The sequence below is a fragment of the Xiphophorus couchianus genome, chromosome 20 (genome assembly GCF_001444195.1).
Source record: "Xiphophorus couchianus chromosome 20, X_couchianus-1.0, whole genome shotgun sequence".
In the NCBI taxonomy this organism is placed as follows: domain Eukaryota; kingdom Metazoa; phylum Chordata; class Actinopteri; order Cyprinodontiformes; family Poeciliidae; genus Xiphophorus; species Xiphophorus couchianus.
This window is the reverse complement of record NC_040247.1, coordinates 5,985,240-6,007,501: the sequence shown is the minus strand read 5'-3', so window position 1 is coordinate 6,007,501 and position 22,262 is coordinate 5,985,240. Positions and strand designations below refer to the sequence as shown.

The 22,262-nt window shown below is 35.7% G+C and overlaps 1 long non-coding RNA gene across 1 annotated transcript; it reads right to left on the bottom strand.

The window, feature by feature from the left end:
* Positions 1–15,059: 15,059 nt before the first annotated feature.
* Positions 15,060–15,986, bottom strand: LOC114135038 (uncharacterized). The gene is made up of 2 exons (XR_003593521.1): positions 15,710–15,986; positions 15,060–15,403 (listed from the first exon to the last, which is right to left on the bottom strand). It is a non-coding gene; the product is annotated as an uncharacterized LOC114135038 (long non-coding RNA).
* Positions 15,987–22,262: the final 6,276 nt, after the last annotated feature.

The following is a 22,262-nucleotide window of genomic DNA, read 5'->3' as shown; positions in this document are numbered from 1 at the left end:
TTTCTCCAATTTGTCATGAAATGTACATGTATATAAAAATCAGTTCCTCAAGGTCTTAGGCCAATGTATTCAACCGGAAAAAATGTGAACTGCTACCTCCAGGTTTTGGGTCAGTCTTTGCCTCAAGCAAAAAAGTTCAAGTATCTGAGTGTCTTGGTAGGATGGAGCTGAATGACAGATTAATTGGGGCTGTGTTAGCATACAGGCACTGCTTCAGTCGTGTTGAGAATTAGTCAAGTCATTATTTTGTAGAAATTATTTTTCACTTTGAAATTAAAAGGAGACATTTTTGGATTTTTTTGAATAAAAAAATGTGTTCATGATAGTTGAGTTGTAAAAGCAATGAAAATGATAACATCTTATATAGAGACACATTGAAAGCACATCTAGTATAAAATGTCACTCTCACCACTGTCTGCATACTGTCCTGGAAGGAGAGCTTACACTGACCTTAAATGTTTGTCTTACATCTCTGTTTATGGGGGATTAAACCAGTGGTATGCATCAATTATGAAAAAAAGTAACTTTTTTTTTCTTTACATATTTTCAAAACTGTCACTATGGCATGAGAGTACAGAAAATCACACTGTCAATCACATTTGTGTACACTTTGCTCACACTCCTCCCCCTTACTCTCAGCTACGCTACAGCTGGTTCACCACACCTGTGTGTTGTGACAGGTCCGGGTAGTTAGCATAGACAACAATGACAACAAATAAAACAGTTCTCCTGTAATGGTAAGTTGTTTCTCTGCCATTAACACATTTAGCAGCATGCACACAAACTTGATTTGCAACACTGACACTCTCCTCCTGGCTCTGATTGATGGTCCTTGACCAGGACCGGAATATTTCTGCAGTAGGACCACAGGGAGAAAATGGAGATTTGTAATGTTTTTTTTTTTGTTGTTTTACAGATGATGTCTCATGTTTTATTAGTTTAAACTGTCTCAGTATGGTGATAGTTTAAACAAATATGTAAAGAACATGTTTAATAGAAAACTACGCTGCATCTTTAAGTGTTTCATATATTTTATTCTTTCTACATTTTTTTTATTCTGCAACCCAGTGGACTTCTGTTTTATCATATCTCATATCCGCTTTTCAATTAATTGTTAGTAAATTGGAAGCCCAATCAACTTTAGATTAATTCGATAACTTGCATTTCTAGTGCCTATGCATTTTGTTGCAAATAGGCAGGAGCAAAAACCTAACATAAAAATATTAAGGGTTGCATGTTAAACAATTTCAATAAGCTGTAAATGGTTACTCATATTGGTGGAGCAATATGACAAAAAGACCCAACAGCATCTTTACCTTAGCTGTAGAGTAAAGTTAATGTTAATCTTCTGAAAAACTTTCTGTTGTTCCGCAGCTGGTAGAAATTTTACCCGTACATTTGATCTTATAAAACTGACACTATAGCAAGAAGGGGTGAGCATTCCAGTGTTTGTACATAAGGTTCCACAAAGTGAGACGCTATGTATTAATAGTCAAGCTGGTGGGAGATCCAGCCATCCATTTATCCATCTATCCATCTATCTGCTTAACCAGAGTTGGTTCATGAGGCAGCATAAGTAAGGAGGCATAGACTTCCCTCTCCCCAGCCACTTGGGCCAGCTCCTCCAAAGGAATCCCATCTGGGAGATTTTCCTTAGAAAACACCTTTTACTTTTTTTGAAAACAATATGCTCAACAATTAATTATAAGGATTTTTGTGAATTTGTCCCAAACTTCCTCAGTGTCTTCTTTTATACTGAGGAATTTAACCTAATTTCTGAGAAAATAGTATAGTATACATAGCATAGCACACATGATGTAAAATTAACTTTCATCTGTTTGATATGTTATATCTTTACGGTTTGACCATTGTTAAATCCGAAGTGAATTACAAATACAGCTTTTTATTGAAGTTTTGTTTTTAAAAAAAATCAAATTCTTCCTGTTTATTTTTTTAGTTTGAGTAGCATACAAACCGCAAACCACCCTATTATCAATACGTGGTTTAAAGAAAATAGCCAAACGTGGCAAATGCACCTTATCATAGTGTGTTAAAAAATGCATTTTGGTTTTCATTGTAAGAGGATACTTCACTATTGTAAAGTCATTTTTGGCTTCACTTGAACACTGAAAGAAATTGTGCACTTAAGTCATCGTTGACCAAAGATCATTTAAGATTTTATGTATTTGCATCAACATGTTTTACATCTCTTAAGTCAGCATAATCATTCTATTCCAAGCACACATTTGTCTGATGTAAATTAGGACTACTACTTATCAAGTAGAACAGCTATGTTGTTGCATAAGCAGAGATGCCTTAGCAAACACACTAATTTGTTGCACAGGAGAATAATGAAGTACAATGCAAGTTAAAACAGTACACAAGTCATGTGACCAGGGCTGGAGTGACATCATCTGTGTATAACTAATGAAGTGACAAAGCGGACAATGAGCACAGAGGGAAGATCCACATTTATCCTTTATCCCACAAGGGTACTCAACAAGAAGGTTGTTAAGAATTTGCTAAGAAGTAGGTCATGTCTAGATAGAGGTGAGCTCCCTGAAGCTGTTGGAAATCATGATTTATTGCGAGTCATTCAAAGCCCCCCTCCGCAGTGTCACAGTAGATGACACTGTAGGTAAATCTGATATATGGGCTAAAAAAGCATTCGGGTTTTATAAGTAGGGAGTGTCTGGTCACAGAGAGGATAGAAGTTCATACTGTAAGACAAATAAGAGAGGACGAAGAAGGAAATAGCTCCTTATTTTTAATATACTGGAGTTCCTCCTTCCGGCTAGAGACTTGGGCCTTTGGATATAACCACTCACAGTCAGAAATATGAGCTACTCTCTGAGCAACACTTGCTTTGATTATGTTTAAAAGTTTTTGTTCTTACCAACTACTAGAATTAATGACCAAGATATTCTGTCTTTTGTCATTGAGGCAGGTTGGAACTAAACTAATATGAGGAACAAGGGAATCTTCATCTCCTTGAGATTTACTTTTGTACCACACTATCATTCAACAGGATCGATTTGGCTGCACAGACCACAATTAACCGCATACTGATGAACTAATGTTTTGCAGAATCATTTTTCAGTGAATACTTGTGTCCATCTTTCACATGACCCAATTTTGTCTTCACTCATCCACCAGGGTTGTGTATAGTAATTATTTCTCCAAATAAAAGATACAATTTGTCATAACAAAAAGCATTTGAGTTTAGCATATATTCCTGTATGTTATAGAGTTTCAATATTTTGCAAACAGCTGCGACCTATCACTGATGTTCATTTTCAGTAAGCTATTAAACAAAGTCAAAAAAGGCTGATGTACAATAGGAAGAGCCTCTCCAGTGATAATGAAAAGGTTAATGGGCCAATAGCAGAGGTTTAACCAAGTCATTGTTTCAAAAGTCACACATAAGTCTCAAGTTTAAGTCCCAGGTCAATACTGAAGTAAAGACATGTACAGTAAATCCAGAGTCAAGTCTAAATCCTAAACTTTAAATTTATAGTTATTTGACTAAAAGTAAGACATTTGTCCTGTTCTGCCTCCAGCCATGAAGGACCGAACTACAAGTAAGATGTAAGAACAAAAAATCCCACAATGCACTGCATGATTATACTTTCACTTTCAGCAGGAATAGGAGTTTCATAGCATGAATGTGAAATCAGGTTAACAAAAGAGGGCTCCTGTAGAAACTCTGCCTCTTTCTACACCAGTGACGTGCGGTGAGGTTCATAGCTGGTGAGGCACTGACGTCATCAGAATCAGATTTGCAAATAGATGCATAGATTGACAGCAGTTTACAGGTTATGTTTCACTTCTGCATCCTTACACATACAAACCTTTCAGCTCCGGCGTTGGTCTTCCTTTGGTTATTATCTCCTGCTTCGATTGAAAGTCCACTTGAGAAAACTTTTTTAGTGTTGTAATGTAGTCATCCATGTCGAAAGTCGGGATAAGCGAGAGGAAAAAAATCACTATCTCTATTATAATCTATCGCTGCACTTGACTTGCTTCCCGAATCGTTTAGCCTAGCTCGCTGTCACTTACTCGGCAGTTGAGGAGTGAACAAGACGAACGTCTGGGATCTTGAGCGCCCCCTGCCATGAGGCAAGAGAACTGCCTGCCTCACCTCGAACCTGTTCTCTGCCGTTTATAATCGCTCATTACACGAAACACGTTACACAAACACAGTTGGTGACAAAAAGCACTGTACATTATATACATAAGCTAAATTATTGGAAATAAGTTCACATATTAAATTTGTTTAAACCATTTTATTGACGCCGTACAGCAACATGCTCTCTCCGCTTAGCAGCCAGCGCAGAGCCAGGGGTTGCGCAATCCAAGGTGAGGCAGAGCTCGCTGCTGCCTCACCGGCATCGCTTCCAAGCATTTGAATGGGAAAATAAGAAAATTCAGCGATTTTGAACAAATAAAAATCGAAATTGGTGAAGCTACATGAAAAATAAATATTTTTTAGTACAAACCACCGGATGAATATAACAATTTAAATTACTTTATGATTATATATTTTCTTTCTTTCCATGATGGCTGGTGAGGCACTGCCTCACCTGCCTCCCCTGACCGCACGTCACTGTTCTACACTCATCTGTGAGGACGGCATTGTTTCGAAAAGCCTCTTCATCAATTGTTAATTTTAAAACCTAAGCCTTATCAGGCAAAAATTTATAGATAATAAATGAGGTTGACGTACTTGGCTATTATATTCCTTATAATCATATGGTGCCTGATTTGACAGTTTTTATTTAAATTGCTTGTTTTGTTAATAATTTCCATAAGCAGTCATTTATATTCATAATCAAACCAAATTGTTACAGATCTGACCAAATATGTCTCTTAATAAAATAAGTAATAATTAATCTGTAGAATGTATACCTTGTTTTTAAAAGGTGTATTATGTTTGTCCAGGTGACCAGGAAGAGAAATATACAAAATTTAAAGGATGAGATGAACAGTCACAGCATGAACTAGAAAATAAAACAAAAATAAAACATGTTTTATGTTTGTGAATCCTCTCCCAGGTGTACAGGGTTGTTGTGTCTAATGCAGTGGCATTGATTTTTATATTACATTTAATATGTATAGAGTATAGTTAAACTGATACATATATAAAAAATAACAGACTGGGAAAAATAATCACACTAGGGAGATCTTTGCAATAAGCTTTTTTTATTCACTGTACAACAAGACAAGCTGTCAATTCAAAAAATGGTGACAGATTATGTTTTAGAAACACACACTGCCTGTGCAGGGAGTGGAAAGAAGTAATCACAAATTCACATGTCAAACCAGAATTGATTATAATTATTGTCCAGGACTCAAATTCTCTCTAAAACTAACAACACCTCACAATATGTAAGAACAAATCAAAAGTCCTTTCAGATGCAATTATGCATGTTTTAATTCAATTCTTTGTGTTTTTGCAGTCATTAGTTTAGGATATGATCCTAACTAAACTTAAAATTTGTAAATCATGTGATAACTTCTTCAGTTTATCTTTCCTAATATTCCACCTGTATTCAGCAGCTTCGGCTGCATGGTGTTTACAACCTGTCTTCAGATATGTGGAATGTATTAAGACGCCTTTTCTCTGAAAATCCTACCGACAGAGAAATTGGTACAGTGTTTCATCAAGTTTTAAAAACCATATTGCTTCCAGATTCAAATACACAAAGTGGCTCCGTCTATGCTTTTTTTGTTGCCTTAAGGCCACAGTTCATGCAATCACAAAAACAAAAAACACAAAAAAGATGAGAAACTACAGTCTTTTCATTTCAAGATAGAAAAGATATTCTAAAAACAAAAGCATTGGCATGTGAAGGATAATGGTTTGTGTTAGCGTCTATATAGCACAAATCAAAAGGCAATACAAACTGCTTATTAGACTATAAGCTGAGGTGCTGAGCCAAAATCAGAAATCTGCTGCAAAGAAAATTGGCACATTTATGGAATCCACATAGCATCTTTTGTCAACAACTTAAGCACGCCAGTCCTCACTGATGGTCAATTAGGCGTGAGGAATAACAGGGGGCAGTCTGCTTTCTGTGGTAAGCACAGCCAGAAACTACGCTCATAAAACTGAAATATTTCAGCCTCCTAATTACCCACCACCATCTGCATCACAGGAATCCTAAAAGTTGAGCTCTGAAGCAAACTGTGCCAAACAAAAAACCAGGAGTATATATTATATACTGGTCTTTATTTAGAGCAGTCTATTAATAGAGACAGGTTCACCTCAAATACTGCCATAGCTTTGCATTTAAATATGCAATATTTACTAAAAAGCATGAAATTTGTGTTTCATAATTTAAATAAAAACCGCATGGAATACAGAAAAATGCAAAAAATATGACTGAGTAGGAAGTCAGAGAATCAGTGAAATGTATACTGTTCATCTTGAGGGCAACTGAACTAAGCTTTGCAGTAATTTATTCACAGATTTCTAGGGAACAAATATTATGCGAGTCTGCTTGAACATGTACTGTACACATTAAAGGATCAAAGACAATATTTGTCCTCTGGAAAACAGACTTTGTAAGATGCTGCTGTCTGAGGAAGTGTTGGCCTTGCAAGATCTAACATTCCAGCAAGTTATCTTGCCAGCATGAATAATGTGCTTGTGAAATGTAACAAACTCATGTACATGTATTATGATTAATAATTTTAGATTTCAGTTTAACCTACAGACTTCACATTCAAGTAAATATACAGATGGGTAGAATAGATAGAACAGACATATGCAAGTAGTATCATATTGTTCACAAATAAAACCTTTATTAGTTAAATTAATTGAATAAATGAATGTATAGTATATAAAATGATCAACTTATAGGATGCGTTGTAATACTCAGGCCTACAACAACACATTGAATGTATGCATCATTAAATATATTTGCACTGATGACAAAATTATCAAAGAAATGAACCTGTACATGGCACATGTACAGGTTCTACATGAACTACAATAGAAAGGCAACAGTAACACACTTTTTCGTAACATTTAAACTTATGCAAACAATAGTGGAGTAAAGCTAAAAAAATAACCAATGTGTGTTTTAATATCAGAATAACTGCAGACTCTTACTCAAACATAAGCTAAACAATGATGACAGACAGGCTTCATAACCAGACGGTCAAAAGTACCATTTGTGAATCATGAAATAGTAAAGTTACATGGTAACATAAGCAATATTTCCACTACGTAAATTGAATAATTTCCTCAAAAGATGGGCACTAACTCAAGACCAGTGTGAAAAGACATGTGACTTGGTCCCACCGCATACAGTTTCACACACAAAACTACAGTAAGTGTGCATATTTAAGATTTGAAAGAAAAAAAAAATAAAAAATGTTCTATTGTGGACATATGCTTTATGTCCACAATAGACATAAAGCATATGTCTTTATGCTTTAGCACATTGCTTTAGCATATGTCCACATTGCCAATCATTATCCTTTCAAAGTATTCCCTAAGCAATACCAAGGAGTCTAGAAAGTGGAACATTTCAAAGCAAGCATTCTAAAAGCCAAATGAGTCTCACAAAATTGTTGAAAACACTCCAAGAAATGACTACAGGGAGCTGCTCTGCATGTGTGTGAAAAAGTTCAGACAGCATAAAACCTAATGAGTCTCAGTCACATAAGCTGTGAGTGAAAACATGTTTTCCTGGCTTTTTATCTGGAAATTTTTGCGCTGATGGATATTACCTCCCATAGAGTCAATTTAGGGAATACTGTCGAGAAGGCTTACAAGTATCTGAGGTTGCTTACAAGAACCTCTTTTTCTCCAATGTGACTTGCTGGGGTCTGATACCTCTGACATACTAAGATGGTGATAACCTGCTACAACATACTTACCTAATGAAGTTGGGAGTGAAGAATAATCCAACATTTAAAATGTTCTTCTGTGAATGGGTCATCGCAGATGTAAATGTAAATGTTTTGTCCAGGAATGTTTTTGTAAGGTATCCTATCTGGCAGGGTAGAACTCGAATCGTTGTCAGAGTACAAATGAGAAGCCCAACAGATTTACAGTACTTCCACAAGTCAAGCATTAAAGATTTCTCTATAATGCTCTGGAAAAGAAAGGGAAAAAGAGAGCTAAGAAATGAACAAAGATGGGGCAAAAAGTTACAAACAAAAGAGGGGGATAAGAATAGAAGAGAGGGAGAAGGATAGAGGGACAACAAGAAAAACACCAGCAAGTCTGCTTCTACTCAAATGTACTGTTGATCTGTGTTGTTATTAATACATTTAAACAGGTAGGGTTGGGGGACAACAGAAATGACCCCGATGACCACAATACACTGGTGGTCATCCATTTGCCGAGATCCATCAAGAGAGGAAGGCCCTGGCACCTCCACCCCATGGTGTCCACCAAACCCCAGCACAGAAGATACAGCCACCCCAACATTTGGTCAACCCCTGTAACAAATAGAACATTATGAGCTTGCTACAATTTAGAAAGCACCAGCAATGAGATGATAACTTCCCTGCTGGCTTCTAACCCCCACCGATGCATCAAATGTGACTAGGGATTCCCCAGACCTCAAAACAACCATGATATACCAGCCATGACTCAAGCCCGACGTACCTTAAAACCCCAATCCCACAGCTACCAGAGCAGTATGTCTGCTTGCAGACTCTCTAAAGGCATTGCATGCAGCTGTCTATATTGGTTAACACCAAGAGTATTTTGCTTTTCCAGTTCTGGAGGACAGTTTTCTTAGCAACACATAAGTCAGTGAAAACCATGTGAACTGAATTTCAACTGAATCATCAAAGTTGTCCAATAAGTAAACATGGCGGCAAGGTGGAATGCTACATTTCAGACACTTTGATAGATTTTCACATATCCAGCCCCAGAACATCTGAACAGGTGGGCAGAACCAGAGTACATGGATGTGACTGTCAGGTATATTACCTATGCACCATAAGCAGGTTACCCTGTCATTCCCCGCTCCAAATAAAATAACTATTTTTGTGACAAGAAACATGAATTGTCTCACTACAATTTCAGTTCATCTGTGTACAGAAAACGGCAGATGGAAATTTGCATTGCAATAGAAAATCTACTGAAGGGATGGATATTATGTGAACATAGTTGATTACCAAGTAAGAAGGTGAGCATTTGGTAATAACTGCATTATGGGCCATTCAGACACATAATGCAGGGTCTGAATGACAGGAAAAAGAAGATATTCCTGTGTTTGTGTGTAAGTGAACTGTATGACACAACTTTGTGATGATCCCTTCTGTCACAACAAGATCATTATCTAAGAGCGTTGCAGTGTACTGCTGTGACTCACAATTCAGGCTGGCACAATTGGGTCTTCGTCTAAACTTCAACACAATGAGTAGGGCCACCACATGATTTTATTTCATTACAAAAGTAGATGAACCAGTCTTAAGGCTTAAAGAAAATCTGTTTCTGCTATTAAGAGTGATTGGAGTTGAAATTTCATCACAATATTTATAGAACTATTTTTATTAATGACATGGTACAGCAATTATCACAAACACAAATGCTGCTCTAAATATGGGCCTCTTCAGGACACCAGTGACTTAAAAGTGTGTTGCACACAATAAGTGCATTTATTAATAGCTTTTGAATGTATTGATTTTTATTCTTGTGCTCATGGAACAAATGATGGCAAAAAATCATGAAAATAATAATTCAAGCAATACAGTAATTTTTTTGCAGTATCCAAAGATTATAAATTGGAATATATTACTGTCACGCCACGATAAATCAAAATTCTCACAATAAATAAGATATTGTCTATATTGTGTATAGACTGACTGCAGCGAGTAGTCAGTCTACTACTCGCTGCACTAGTAGACTGCAGTCTATATGCATTCTGTGTACTAATAGTACACAGTTGATATCTCAACTTTATTGCTCCATTTCTCAATGTTGCAGTCATTTAAAGTATTAATCAGTTTATTTTTAAGGCAATACATTTCAAAAGTATCTTTACTGACCAAACTGTGGAAAATTACCTGAACTAAAGTTTGCAGAAAAAGGACAAACAGTGCAAATAAAACATCAGCCTGAGGAACTTTCCTAACAAAACACTTGGGCGTAAGATGCAGAAGGAGTAATAAGAAGCAGAATTGCTAGCTCGAAATCCATGAGAGCAGAGCTACAATATTACACCACATTTCCTTCTGTGTTTGCTCTGTGCACAGTTCGAGGCAGGCCTTTATTGGGAAAATTTGCTGCTTGCTGTAAAGGAGAGGAATGTTGTGCATAATAAATCCAGGCATAAAATAAGTTTCAAAAAGATAGACTTTTATGATGAAAAGAAACCTTGGTGATACCAGTCAACTTTACCTGCTGAGACAAAAGTACTTGTGGGCTGAGTTCTAACAAAAAACAACCTTTAATTCTGTAATTCTACAGTAACATTATTAACTTAATTTTTAGTCACTTACCTATTGGTACGACTTTTTTTGCTTCAAGCCAGAAAGTCCGTGAGAAACAGTTGTTTGTTGCACCTTTAATCTAAGAAAGTAATGTGAAAAATATCCAGCCTGCTTAAACCCCAGTCAATATTTTAGAAAGGCCTGCAACATTGCAAAATGAATTTTGCTCAATCCTAATGCAAAGTCAGAATGAGAAAAAGAACTGATGAATAGTTCTTGGGTTTTTTTCAAAAGAAACAGACAAAATATAAAATGAAATAAAGCCTCTTGAATATAAGAAGACACGATCCACACAATCTAAAAAAACTGCTTTAGATGAGACAAATGTTGTGCATAATTGGATGTATGTTGTTTCCTACCTTTAACTTATTTCAATAAGATTTTTTTCCCCCACACACGCACAGTTAAATCATAACTAAAAATGTTGAATGATAGAAAAAACATAGACTTTGAAAGAACTGGATCTGTTCTATAGCTTGCAGGTGCTCGGATGAATCAGTGCAGAGTGTGAGTCTGTCAGCTGTTCAGGGAGCCTCCCTGCTGCTTGTATTTTAGTGCAATCACAAGTCCTTGAAGCTGACTAACTGCTTTCATCTTGCTGTAATGACTGAAGGCATTAACAAGGAGCAAACACAAGAAGAGGCACATGTTCTTTGTGTGTGACCCGTAAAAAAAATGAATGTCAGCAGATGGACTCTTGAATCAAAATAAGTTGGCACGGGCAGATAAACAAAAAGAAAAAATACTGAATCAATGAAGAAGCTTGGTTTGTGCAGCAGTGGCTCTGTACACAAACGATCAGAGGTGAGATTCCTGGAAATGTTTTATTTGCTGAATGAAGTTAACAATTGAGTATCCATAGCAAAAAAATCTTTGTTTTTCGGTATCCTTTTGGTAATAATTAGTTGTGTTGAGCATAACAAGTTTAGTGTTAAAAAAAACAGGGCTGTGGCATAAACAGTTATTACCCAGCTAGTAATGATGAGGAGAAACGAGAAGCATCCAATTTAATGAATCCATTCCAAATATAATTATAAGAATATTTGACTTCATTTAGCAGGATCGCGCTACTGTATAAGTATATTCATGAATAATTTTATTTAAGGGCCACGATACAGAAAAACACTGAAAAATAGTTCATGTGATTATACAGAGGTTTAGGCCACAAACCCAGTCTATTTTCCTATTCCTATTTGATTTACATTTTTATTTATTTACTTTACAGCAGCAGGTTTCCTGAGGATCAGGATGAAGGTGGAGCGTTTGAAGCAGGAGCACCACACATAGTTTCAGAGACTGAGTGATATAACGGAAAGCAGAAGGCAACTGGTCAGCACAAACTCTTAGGAAGAAGGGAGACATTTTACTGTTGTTTTGCTATGTGGTTCCATCCTAATAATCACTTTAAGCAAATGATTTCATTTCACTATTGCTCATCTTCAATGGCATACTTTACTCACAAGTCCAAAGACACTCTGTGTGTCATGAAGCATAATTTTATTCATTGTCGACAGGACAGGTAAAAAGGACTGCAGCTCTCTGGCATGCTATGTAAAACTCTGTCAGTATAGTAACATAACCTTGAATATCTTTAACAAAATGCATACTTCCCCTATAGTTAGACTTCAAAGCGTGCAAAGCTACAATTTTCTCAGTTTGCTTGTAAACGACACAGAACCAGTCCCCCTTCATTTGAGTCTAACACTGACTGTGTTTAAATGCATCATTCACAGTTGGAGCTGCATGACTCAAGTCACTACAAACATAGCTGTAAATGACAGAAATAAAACCTTACTTAGTCATTTTATTCATGGCGATTACACTAAACACTAGCACACCTCCACCCCAGCTTGTAAACTGATAAGAGGATAGAAGAGAAAAAACAACTTTTGGTTTGGTGGTGTATAGAAATCTGGCCACAGCTGAGTCAAAATATGAATTAATATGTAATAATATTTTTTTTTATTTTGTCTAGGGATGCTCCAATAACGATCACCCATGAGGCCGATCTCTGCCGATCTTTGCTGATCACCTGGACTGGCTGTTAATTTTTCGCGTTAGTTATAAATGATACTATGTGATCTTCCAAAATGGAAAAATTATCTGGCAATAAATTCACCCCAATTTAGACATAAAATATGCAAAATATTTGCAGGCACAATACAGCAGCTGCTCAGTCAAAAGGACAACTGAAAAACCTCAATCAGTAAAACAATATTTAACAGTAAGTAATGTCAAAAAAAGGAAACATTCATTCAATGTTAAACACAGGTTGCATCAAAACAAACAATCCTGAGTTGCTAAATCATAACTTCCTGGGGACTTGGCTGTTTTGTGCTGGTTCTGATTGGTTGGTTCTTACTGAGCTGAGTAATCCTGGAGAACACAGGAGGAGGCAGATGAGATTGATTATTATTTCAGAGATTATACATCTTAAACACAGAGAAAGTTTTAATACATATGCAAAATATTTTGTCTGTTTAACTTGCATGCTGCAGCTTTCAGCAGACGTTCGATGTGAGTGTTCACTGTGGGGTGGAGAAGCGGCGCTTCGTCTATGAAATATTACAACCAGTAGCGCGTAGCGGCGGTCCAACAACGAGAGCAGAACCAGCGTCTTGCACCGCTAGCTCGTTGATTTAAATTATTTTTCAGGTTATCTGTTTAGCTTTCTGACCGTGATGCTAACCTGGGTGAGTGTTGGTGGTTGTGCGCTGCTTTACCTGCTGTCTGTTCGCTTTTTTCCTTGCGTTGAGCCTCGATGTAGCCAAACTCCGTCAAGTGCTTGTTTTTTAAATGTTATATTAGATTCGTCGTGTTGATGCATTTTGATGTGCTTCAACGACAATTTTTCCGCCACAACACACAAACGTCCCCAATCACTCTCAATGAGTTAAAGTTCCACATGGCATCGCTTAGGACTTGTTGCCGCGCGCTGGCATACTGTGAAGGAAAGAGGAGATGAGCTGCACACGCAGGCTGCGAAGTGAGGTACAGGTGATCAATTTTGGTGATTGGCAATAAGAGACCGTGATCGGCGATCACCGATCATACACTTTTTCACGGAAATCGGCCGATTTTGATCGGTGGCCGATTGATTGGCACACCTCTAATTTTGTCACATATAGGAGCAAGGCTACATCCAAAGTATATTCATACTTTGTCATTTGTTCACTGTTAAATCAGATAAAAACTACATAGATATAATTGATACAACGCAAAGGGCAATTAAAACTTTTTTTGAAAAATATTGGACAAACAGTTCAAACGTTCTCGATAGGCTCTGGCTAGGCTTTCCCATGATGCTTAGACTTGCACATGATTGAAAAGATGAATGAGTTATGAAATAAACTGTAACTTCTCTTCTAAAAGAAAGCCACATCTCCATGGAAAAAAAGAGTTTAAAACCTCGCCTTTAACATATATAACTGAAAAAAAAATAAATAAATAAAAAAGAAAGCCAGACAGTGGTAAGTACATGTGGACAAACAATAAGAGCGCTGGGTCTAAATGGCAACTCAAGTTTAAGAATAACTCTTACAGAGTGACTGATTGACCCTGAGCATGGTGGAAAATCAAAACCAAACTGCACACAAAAATTCCAGACACCAAATTGTGAGATGCAAGTAAGAATAAAGGAATAAAATAAAATAAAAACGTGGACTGCAACAAAATCTGACAAATTCATCAGCCTGGTCAAGTTAAACCATCAGTCAGTTGTGGTTCTCTCTGATGAGTCAAAACAACTCTTTCAGCTCTTTGCAGGCAGAGCCTCTGAAGACGTTGACATGAAGGCCTCTACAGTCAAACAGAGACAGACTTATTTTCTTCAGAGAAAAGGGAAAGAAGAAAGTAACAATCTGCCCTTACATGGCCATAGCTGGGGCTGTTTTGGTTTTCTTTATTGAATTCAAGATTTAATAAAACATCAACTAATTCTATTCAATAAAAAAGAAGTCTAAGGTCAAGAAAGAATACATTGCAATTAAGTTTTTAAATCTTTACATAATCTATTGAACTTGACCTAACTAGAATTTGAGAACTCTTCATGCTTCAAAAAGGTTTTCAGATTTATGAGAAAAAATTTACTTTAAAAATATTTAGGACTTAGGAAATATGGGAAAACAAAATCACTTTAGGATTAAATTATAAAGAGGCCTAAAAACTGTTAGTATTTATATATCCATTGAACCTATTCTGTCAATGAATTTTTCTTTACATTATTGCTTTCACATTGATCGTAAACAATATCCCTGTGATACAAACACTCAATATAATTATCTCTCAGTAAATGTTCTCTGTCTGCTTTTTACTGTCTGTGGTATCTAGAATAAGGTGCACAGAAAAGAAAGATATGTCACTATGTTTACAGTTTGTATGTCAGATTTTACATTTGTAACCACTACTTAATTTAATTAGCAATAAATAGTTACTTTTGTTCTAGGGTCACACATGAGGATGATAAGCATAAAAAATTGTTCTTTCCTCACAAACAAAATAATAATTCCGGTAACACTAATTACCATAATAAATATTAAGGTATAAAACTTAAATTATCCACCAAAATATCAAATTAATATATAGAAAATTGAGGGTAGTTTTTTTAAACAGTAGCTTTAAAGCTTATTTCAACAAAAGAAATTACATATTCCAGTTAGTCCTTCAATATAACAGTTCGGTCAGTCAGTTCAGTCAATGTGCACATACGTTGTCCGTTATGAAAATGTTCATGAACAAATAGTTTGTGGAATAAAAAAAAGATTTGGGGGCCCCCCTTTTGTTCAATAAGCTTATCTGTTGTCCACGCAAAACATCCAGCTCCAGCAGCACCAGTCCCTCCGTCTTTCCAGGCTTCAGTCCGAGTCACAAAGATGGCGGCGGAACCCTCCTGCTTCTGGAACCACTGGCTCGTTCAGGTATCGGTCGTCCAAAAAAAAACAACCTGCATGCAGAGCGTTAACCGATCATGCAGGTATACGGAAATCATAGAAATCTTTCAATTACTTCTCAGTGAAAACCAAATTAGCGTTTAAAATAAACCAAAAACGCTCAGTAATAAAGAAATTACTTAATAAACATCACTTCATCATAAACAGTCTCATTTCACAGAGCTATGCTACTTACAGAGCGACACTTTATACTCCGGTTGGTTTTTTTTATCCTGTTCGAAAAACACTGAGCAACGTTAGCTCCAGCTAGGTAGCCATTCTGCGTAAGTAAGCAGCTGAAAATAAAACAACAGACTCACCGGAGAAATCTCAGAACAGAATGTACATTATCCAGTTCAAAATAAACAGATTTCTTTCATATCACAGCAGCACTTATGCGTAGTAACTTCTCTACTTCTGCTGAAATGTGCTTAGTTTGCATAGTCTGCCATTTCTTTTTTTCTTCTTCCCTCTTCTTTACTCTTCTTCTCGTACCGACACATGAGAAATGTGGGTCTAGTGCCCTCTACAGGACATTCTAAGAACTAACAAACAAACACATTATACATACAGACAGATCAGCATAGTTTATGGGGGTTACACATTTTATACATTGTCATTTTATATTTTACATACATTTATGCACGCTTATGTTTTTAAAAAAAGAATGCTCCATAAAACTTCATATGTTGATGTTAAAATTCTGGTTTTCATATGTAGTTTTTTCATTAATTATGGTAAAAATCATGAGTAAAAATGACTCAAAAAATCATGATAGCTGCAAACAAAATAATCCTAATCCTCCTCTAATTTACTGCAGAGGAATAGTCTTGGTGAGTCATCAACACAAAGGTGGTTTAACCTTTTGTTAGTTCATCTGAACATTTCAGCAAATCTCACAGCCATGCAATGAACCATGGTTATGTTTCAATAGTATATTGGCTACTGAAATTTTAGTTTTAGGGGATTTTCTTTATTAAAATGATTTTTTCTTGTCTTTTGTAGCTGCAGGAGATAAGAATAAGTGAAGCACAGCTCTTTGCACAGTATGACAAGTGTGGAGTCTGGAGGGACTACATTGAAAATCTACAATAATATACCTATTTCTTACCCTTCGACCTTGAGGCTACACCTGTCATTCACATACCCTCTAACTGAAAATATGTGGATTAAATGCTTAAAATCTGAAAAGTACATAAAAGTTCAGTTACTTTCTGCAAAGACCTTTTACATAGCGTTTGTATTCTTGCAATTGTTTTGTGGTTAGTAAATTTCTTGCAATTTTGACAAAGTGGAAGATGTTTTGGGGTTGAACAAGCAAAAGCTCATCGGAAGAGGTTATGACGATGTAGATAGAGAAATACTGTAAATATCCAAGCTGTTTTTTCTACTTTCTATTGTTTTTTTCCAACACTAGAAACATCTCTGGTAGTAGAAAGAATAAAATCAACAGTTCTGCTCCACATATATATATATATATATATATATATATATATATATATATATATATACTATTGTATGTCAGCTACTGTATGAGTTTTCCTTCCTGTCTAATTCTACCTCTGTCTTTACTCTGTTCCCTGGTGATTCATCACATGAAAGAAAAATTGTTTCTGTGTAGAGATTGAGTAGGGTAGGAAGTAAGCATAAAATCTTTTTTTTTTTCTTCCCAAGACAGAACATACTGTTTGGTTAGTTGAGCTCTACATACTTATTAAATATTACAGCAGCATACTGTTTGACAAAACTACCAAGATGCCTTTCATCTATGATTTTTGATATTTTCAAAGAGACTAAGACAAAAGTAACAAAAAATCATTTAAGTTCTCATTCAGATTTATATTGCTGTTTTGTTCACCTCATGTACTGTAGACAAATTCAGAAAAGTCCCAACAGAAACTAATTCATGGCCTTTCAGGCTCCTCAGCTAAAGAATGGATGTGTAGCATTCAGTGTAAGCAGGGCCTGAAATATAAAGTTAACAGTTTTAAATGGAAACAGACAAAGCTACTAAGAAAATGTAAGGTCCAAAGTAATAATAAACAACAGCATGTACAACAGCAGCAACTTTTCACAAGTAGATGACTTCTTTCAGCTGTGAACTCCACCAGTACTTAAAAAAATGTGTTACACTATATGCCAAAACTGCATCTAGAGTAGGTTTAAATGTTGTCATGTTCACTAAAACGTTGATTTATTTTAAATCTTGTCTTAAACATGTAACTGCAGCCTTAGTTGCAAAACAGATATTTGCTTTTTGTGCAAAAATTGTTCACTCTAGTTTTTTTTAAAATAAGAATCTTCTTAACACACAATGTATTCTTACATAAGAGCTTGTTTTTGGACAAGGATTCTCAACGTCATGTTTATTCACCAGCAACTGATTTGCATTTGCATGGAGGTGCCCTTTTCCAACAGTCAACCTACTACAACATATGTATTATGTATTCATGAAACAGCATAATGCAGGCATAACATTGTGATAAATCCTATGACAATTTGTAAAGTAAGCAAAATACAAGTAAAAAGAGTGACATTGAATTATTAAGCTGAACAGGATTTGGTATGGTATGGTTCGGGATTGTGAATAATTTGCATCTGAGGAGTAAGTCCATTTGATGCGGTCTTTGGGATTAGTAACTGTGATGACTTCTCACTAGTAAAAAGACTAAAATTTGGTTAATCAAATTTTAGTTTTACAATTCATAATACAGTGTAATTAATTTGCTTATGGTTACCAGCAGTCATTCTATTCCTGTTTTGCTCAAATACACCTTATGATGGCTTTAAATGCAGTGTCTTCAGTTAAAAACCCATCCGTCTGTTATCTACCAGATTATCCTTGCAGGTTTGTGGAGGAGCTGGTGCTCATCTCCTGCGGTCATCAGGTGAGAGGTGGGGTACAACCTGGGTAGGTGTCCAGTTCGTCACAGAGCAACACAGAGACACACAGGACAAACAATCACTCATGCCTAAGGGCAACTTTGAGCGCACATTTGACCTAAAACACATATTTTTGGAGGAAATCGGAGTACTCAAAGATAACCCCCACATGCACAGGAAGAACATGTGAACTCTATGAAGAAACACCTTAAACCAGGATCCAAGAAAACTCCAAGAGAGCTGGAGTGATGTTAGTTCTTTTGTTTGTTCCATTTAAGATTCTTGCTGCACAGTTTTGGGTTAATTCAAGATGATCAAAGGATTTTTTGTTCATCCATGTGAAAAGTTAATCACAATAGGGTAGACTGTAGGAAGTACAAATATGAACAAACATTTCAAAATGCTGTTTTTATGCAGCCTTCTTAGTTGGGAAATATTTTTTCAAATACTTAAAAGGGTCAGCACAAGCTGTTTTGCATGACTCTTATGAGATATTAATTGTTTGAAAACAACACCTAATTCCTTTAAATTTGGCTTAAATTGTCAAGTAGAAATATCTAATTTGTTGCCCGATCAGAAGAATCTTTCTGGGGCAATAATCAGGCACTCGGAGGCACTTTCAGAGTTTACCTAACCAATTTGTCATTTTCTTTAGGTAGTCAAGTAGAACAATGATTTGAGGATTGCAGAATCTTTGAAGGAGGAGTATAACTACATGTCATCTGCATAAAAATATCTCCATTAAAACCCACATTCCATTAATGTAGGGTTTATTGATGCATGAATTTGATACATGAATTTGAACTTAAATGGTTCACTAACAGCATCACACGTGGACTTGGTCTTACTGGTGAAACAGTAGCACATATTCATAAAGTTGGCCCATGCTACAGTTGGGCTCAGATGTGTGTACTTCTGGTGAATGAAATTCCTCCACATTTTACACTGGCTTCTACATTGGTATTTTCAGATATTCACAGGAGTGTGGAGCATTCGCTCCCCTGAGTTCCTTTTCACATGGGACTTCCAAGAGAAAGATCCGTTACTGGAGAAATATTTTTATATTAGAAATATATTCCTCCAACAAAGGCTAGTCTGCCATCATGGCTGTGCAGGGGTCCATTATTGTACAAGAGTTATTGTTCCTGTCCCTGCTAACACTGCAGTACTCAACAGCTCCTATAAGGATGAGTTATGGTGACCAAGACGGAGAGATATATTACAACCAGGCATCACATGATGGATCACCTCTTTGCCTGGGCTTATTTTGTTGGTACTTAGAGCAGACTGTGATATATACCAAAAGCTGTGGCCCAGTACAAAGGTGGATTGTCTATCAGGTCAGTTAACATTCAGGCCAATGAACTCAAAGAGTAAGAAGGTTGTACTGGAAAATGCATAATGTAGAGATTCATTTTTTGTGATTTTTTTTTTAGAGTTAAATTTGCTCTTTTGTTTTAGCTCCATACAATAGGGGGTTATCACATAGATTAAATGACAATTTGTTGGTCCACTGGTAAAAAGGTCTACTGTCTTCCCATATACCCACACAAGCTTTCTCTCTGCAAGTACAAACTAACCCTATATTTAAAAAGAATAATCTCATACATGACATTTGCCATCTGTAGCAATGGTTAGTGCAACAAAGGTAACAGTTACTTACTGTCACATCTAGACTCCAGCTAATTGTCATCTTTTAGTCCACTAAATTCTATTAAATTCTTTAGTAGAAGAATTTATATATATAGAATTTATTTATATATATATATATATATATATATATATAGACAGAGAGTAGAGCCAGGAACTTGAATGAACCAGCCTTAAAATCTGTCTTCACCCGCATCACTTACAGAAAGAGAAAAGCACTTTAATTTAAGCTTAAAGCTGTAAGGAGAGTTTATATATATATATATATATATATATATATATATATATATATATATATATATATAGTATAATGGCTCTCTTTTCATCAACTTATTCTATTGTCATTTTTGTACCATACTTTGGTGCAGTTTTAAACCCATTTTTAAAAGTGATATATAAATAAATGTGATATTGACCTAAATCCTATCTTAAAATCCCTGATCATGACACTGACTCTTTTTTTCCTAGGTGTAGGAGAAAAACAGACCACCACTTAGGGATACAGAAAAAAGGATAAAAGTGTAGCTATTGGCTATGTATGTATGAAGGATGTACAATTAATCAAATTTGTATTTCAATCTCCTATTTGGCATCAAATATTCACAATAGCAAAGTAACAGATTAAAAAATTAATTAGCAAACAAAATATTGGCCATATTTGCAGCAGAATGTGTTAAACTCATTTAAAATGTATTGTTTAGTTAATTTTTTTATATGTATTTAACAAGAGATTTGTTACCACTCAGCCACATAATCTTTACTTGTGCTAGTGAGTTGGAATGTTGTGAATAGTCAGACCAAAGGCAAGAATTTATTTTTTAAATTTTAAAATACACATAAAAACCTCCAGTCTAAAGTGAGGAAAGGTATTTTATGAATAAGCCTATTCAGTCACAGGTGTTGAAAAGAAGCCATTTCTCACTCAGCTGCTTGAAATTATTTTTCTCAAAAATAATAGTATGCAAATTATCTTAAAAGTGCAATGCGGGGTAATTCACGATGCAGCCTTTTGTTAGATTATACATTAAGGTGAAGGCATGAATTCAGCAGAGCCATTTTAAAAGTCATCTTTACAAAGTTGCCTTATAATGTCCTTGACACTCTCTTCTCTTTGAAGCTTCTTGCTTTGAAATGTTGCTTCAAGAATAAAAGAAGCCAAATATTCTGTAATTTAAAAAAAAATAACATCTTAACAATGTTGGGGTCAAACAAAAAAGAAAAAAAAACAAAGAAACAGAAAACACTATAAATGTAGAAAAAATAAAATGTTCTAGCTACAACAATCTACTGAACTTTTGAAAACTGAATTCTTGCATTTTCACAATGAACGTTTCAGACATGTTCTTTTTTTCACTATTCCCATTTCACAAATCCATCCATTCATTCATCAATCCATTTAAACATTGGTGGATTTCCAGCCATCAAGGACTGAATACAGGAGGCTGGTATAACTATTGATACATTGATAAATTAACTGCCTTGACCTACTCTGGTTCCAGCAAGAGGAAGAGGAAGAGTTTCAGGAAGGATACCCTGTAACACAATGGGAACCTTATAACCCTGGACGAAAACGTAGGACTAAGACAACAATCATGGACAAAACGTGTTAAAAGTGATGTCTGATTTGTTTATTTCAGAGACGTTGTCTCAAAAACTGAAACTAAATAATTTGAGTACTTTCCTGATAACTAAGTGGTGCTCTGACTTAGTAATTCTGATCTTAATTACTAATTTTATTCATACTTGCGCTAACCAATTATTTAAAGTTATTTATAGCCAAGGAAGACTCTCATTGCTGCACAGCGCCACGTAGGTTCTTAATGCTACACAAATCTCCAAGTCCAGGTGAGCTCTTTCTATGCAATTACAATAACTAAATGATACAAGGTGTTCCAGTGAAGCAAAGACCTGAAATAGTTTAGCACAGTACCATTGGATTACATTAACAACATACAATTCAAAAGATCCATCACCTCATTATAGCATTTCGACCTAAAAATTGTCCCCAGACAGTGTGAGTTGGTGTTTTTGGCACCTTTTTCCATTTCCTCTCAGTCACTCACTCACCTACTTATATTTGAGGTTAAGCCAAGACAAAGAAAGACAGATATTTCCCAACCTATAAAAACAGTTCCACTTTATTGCTGTGGATTTTTGCATAGAAAGCTATGGCGGGTGTGTATCATAGTGGTCCCCTATGATAACATTTCCAGATATACAATTCACTTGCATATAATTTTTCTAAATCTTTTTTTTTTGTTTCTGAAAACTTTGTTTTCTTGTAGATTTTTTTCTGTTTAGAAAAATAATATGCTGCTAAACAGGGAAAATATCTGTTTA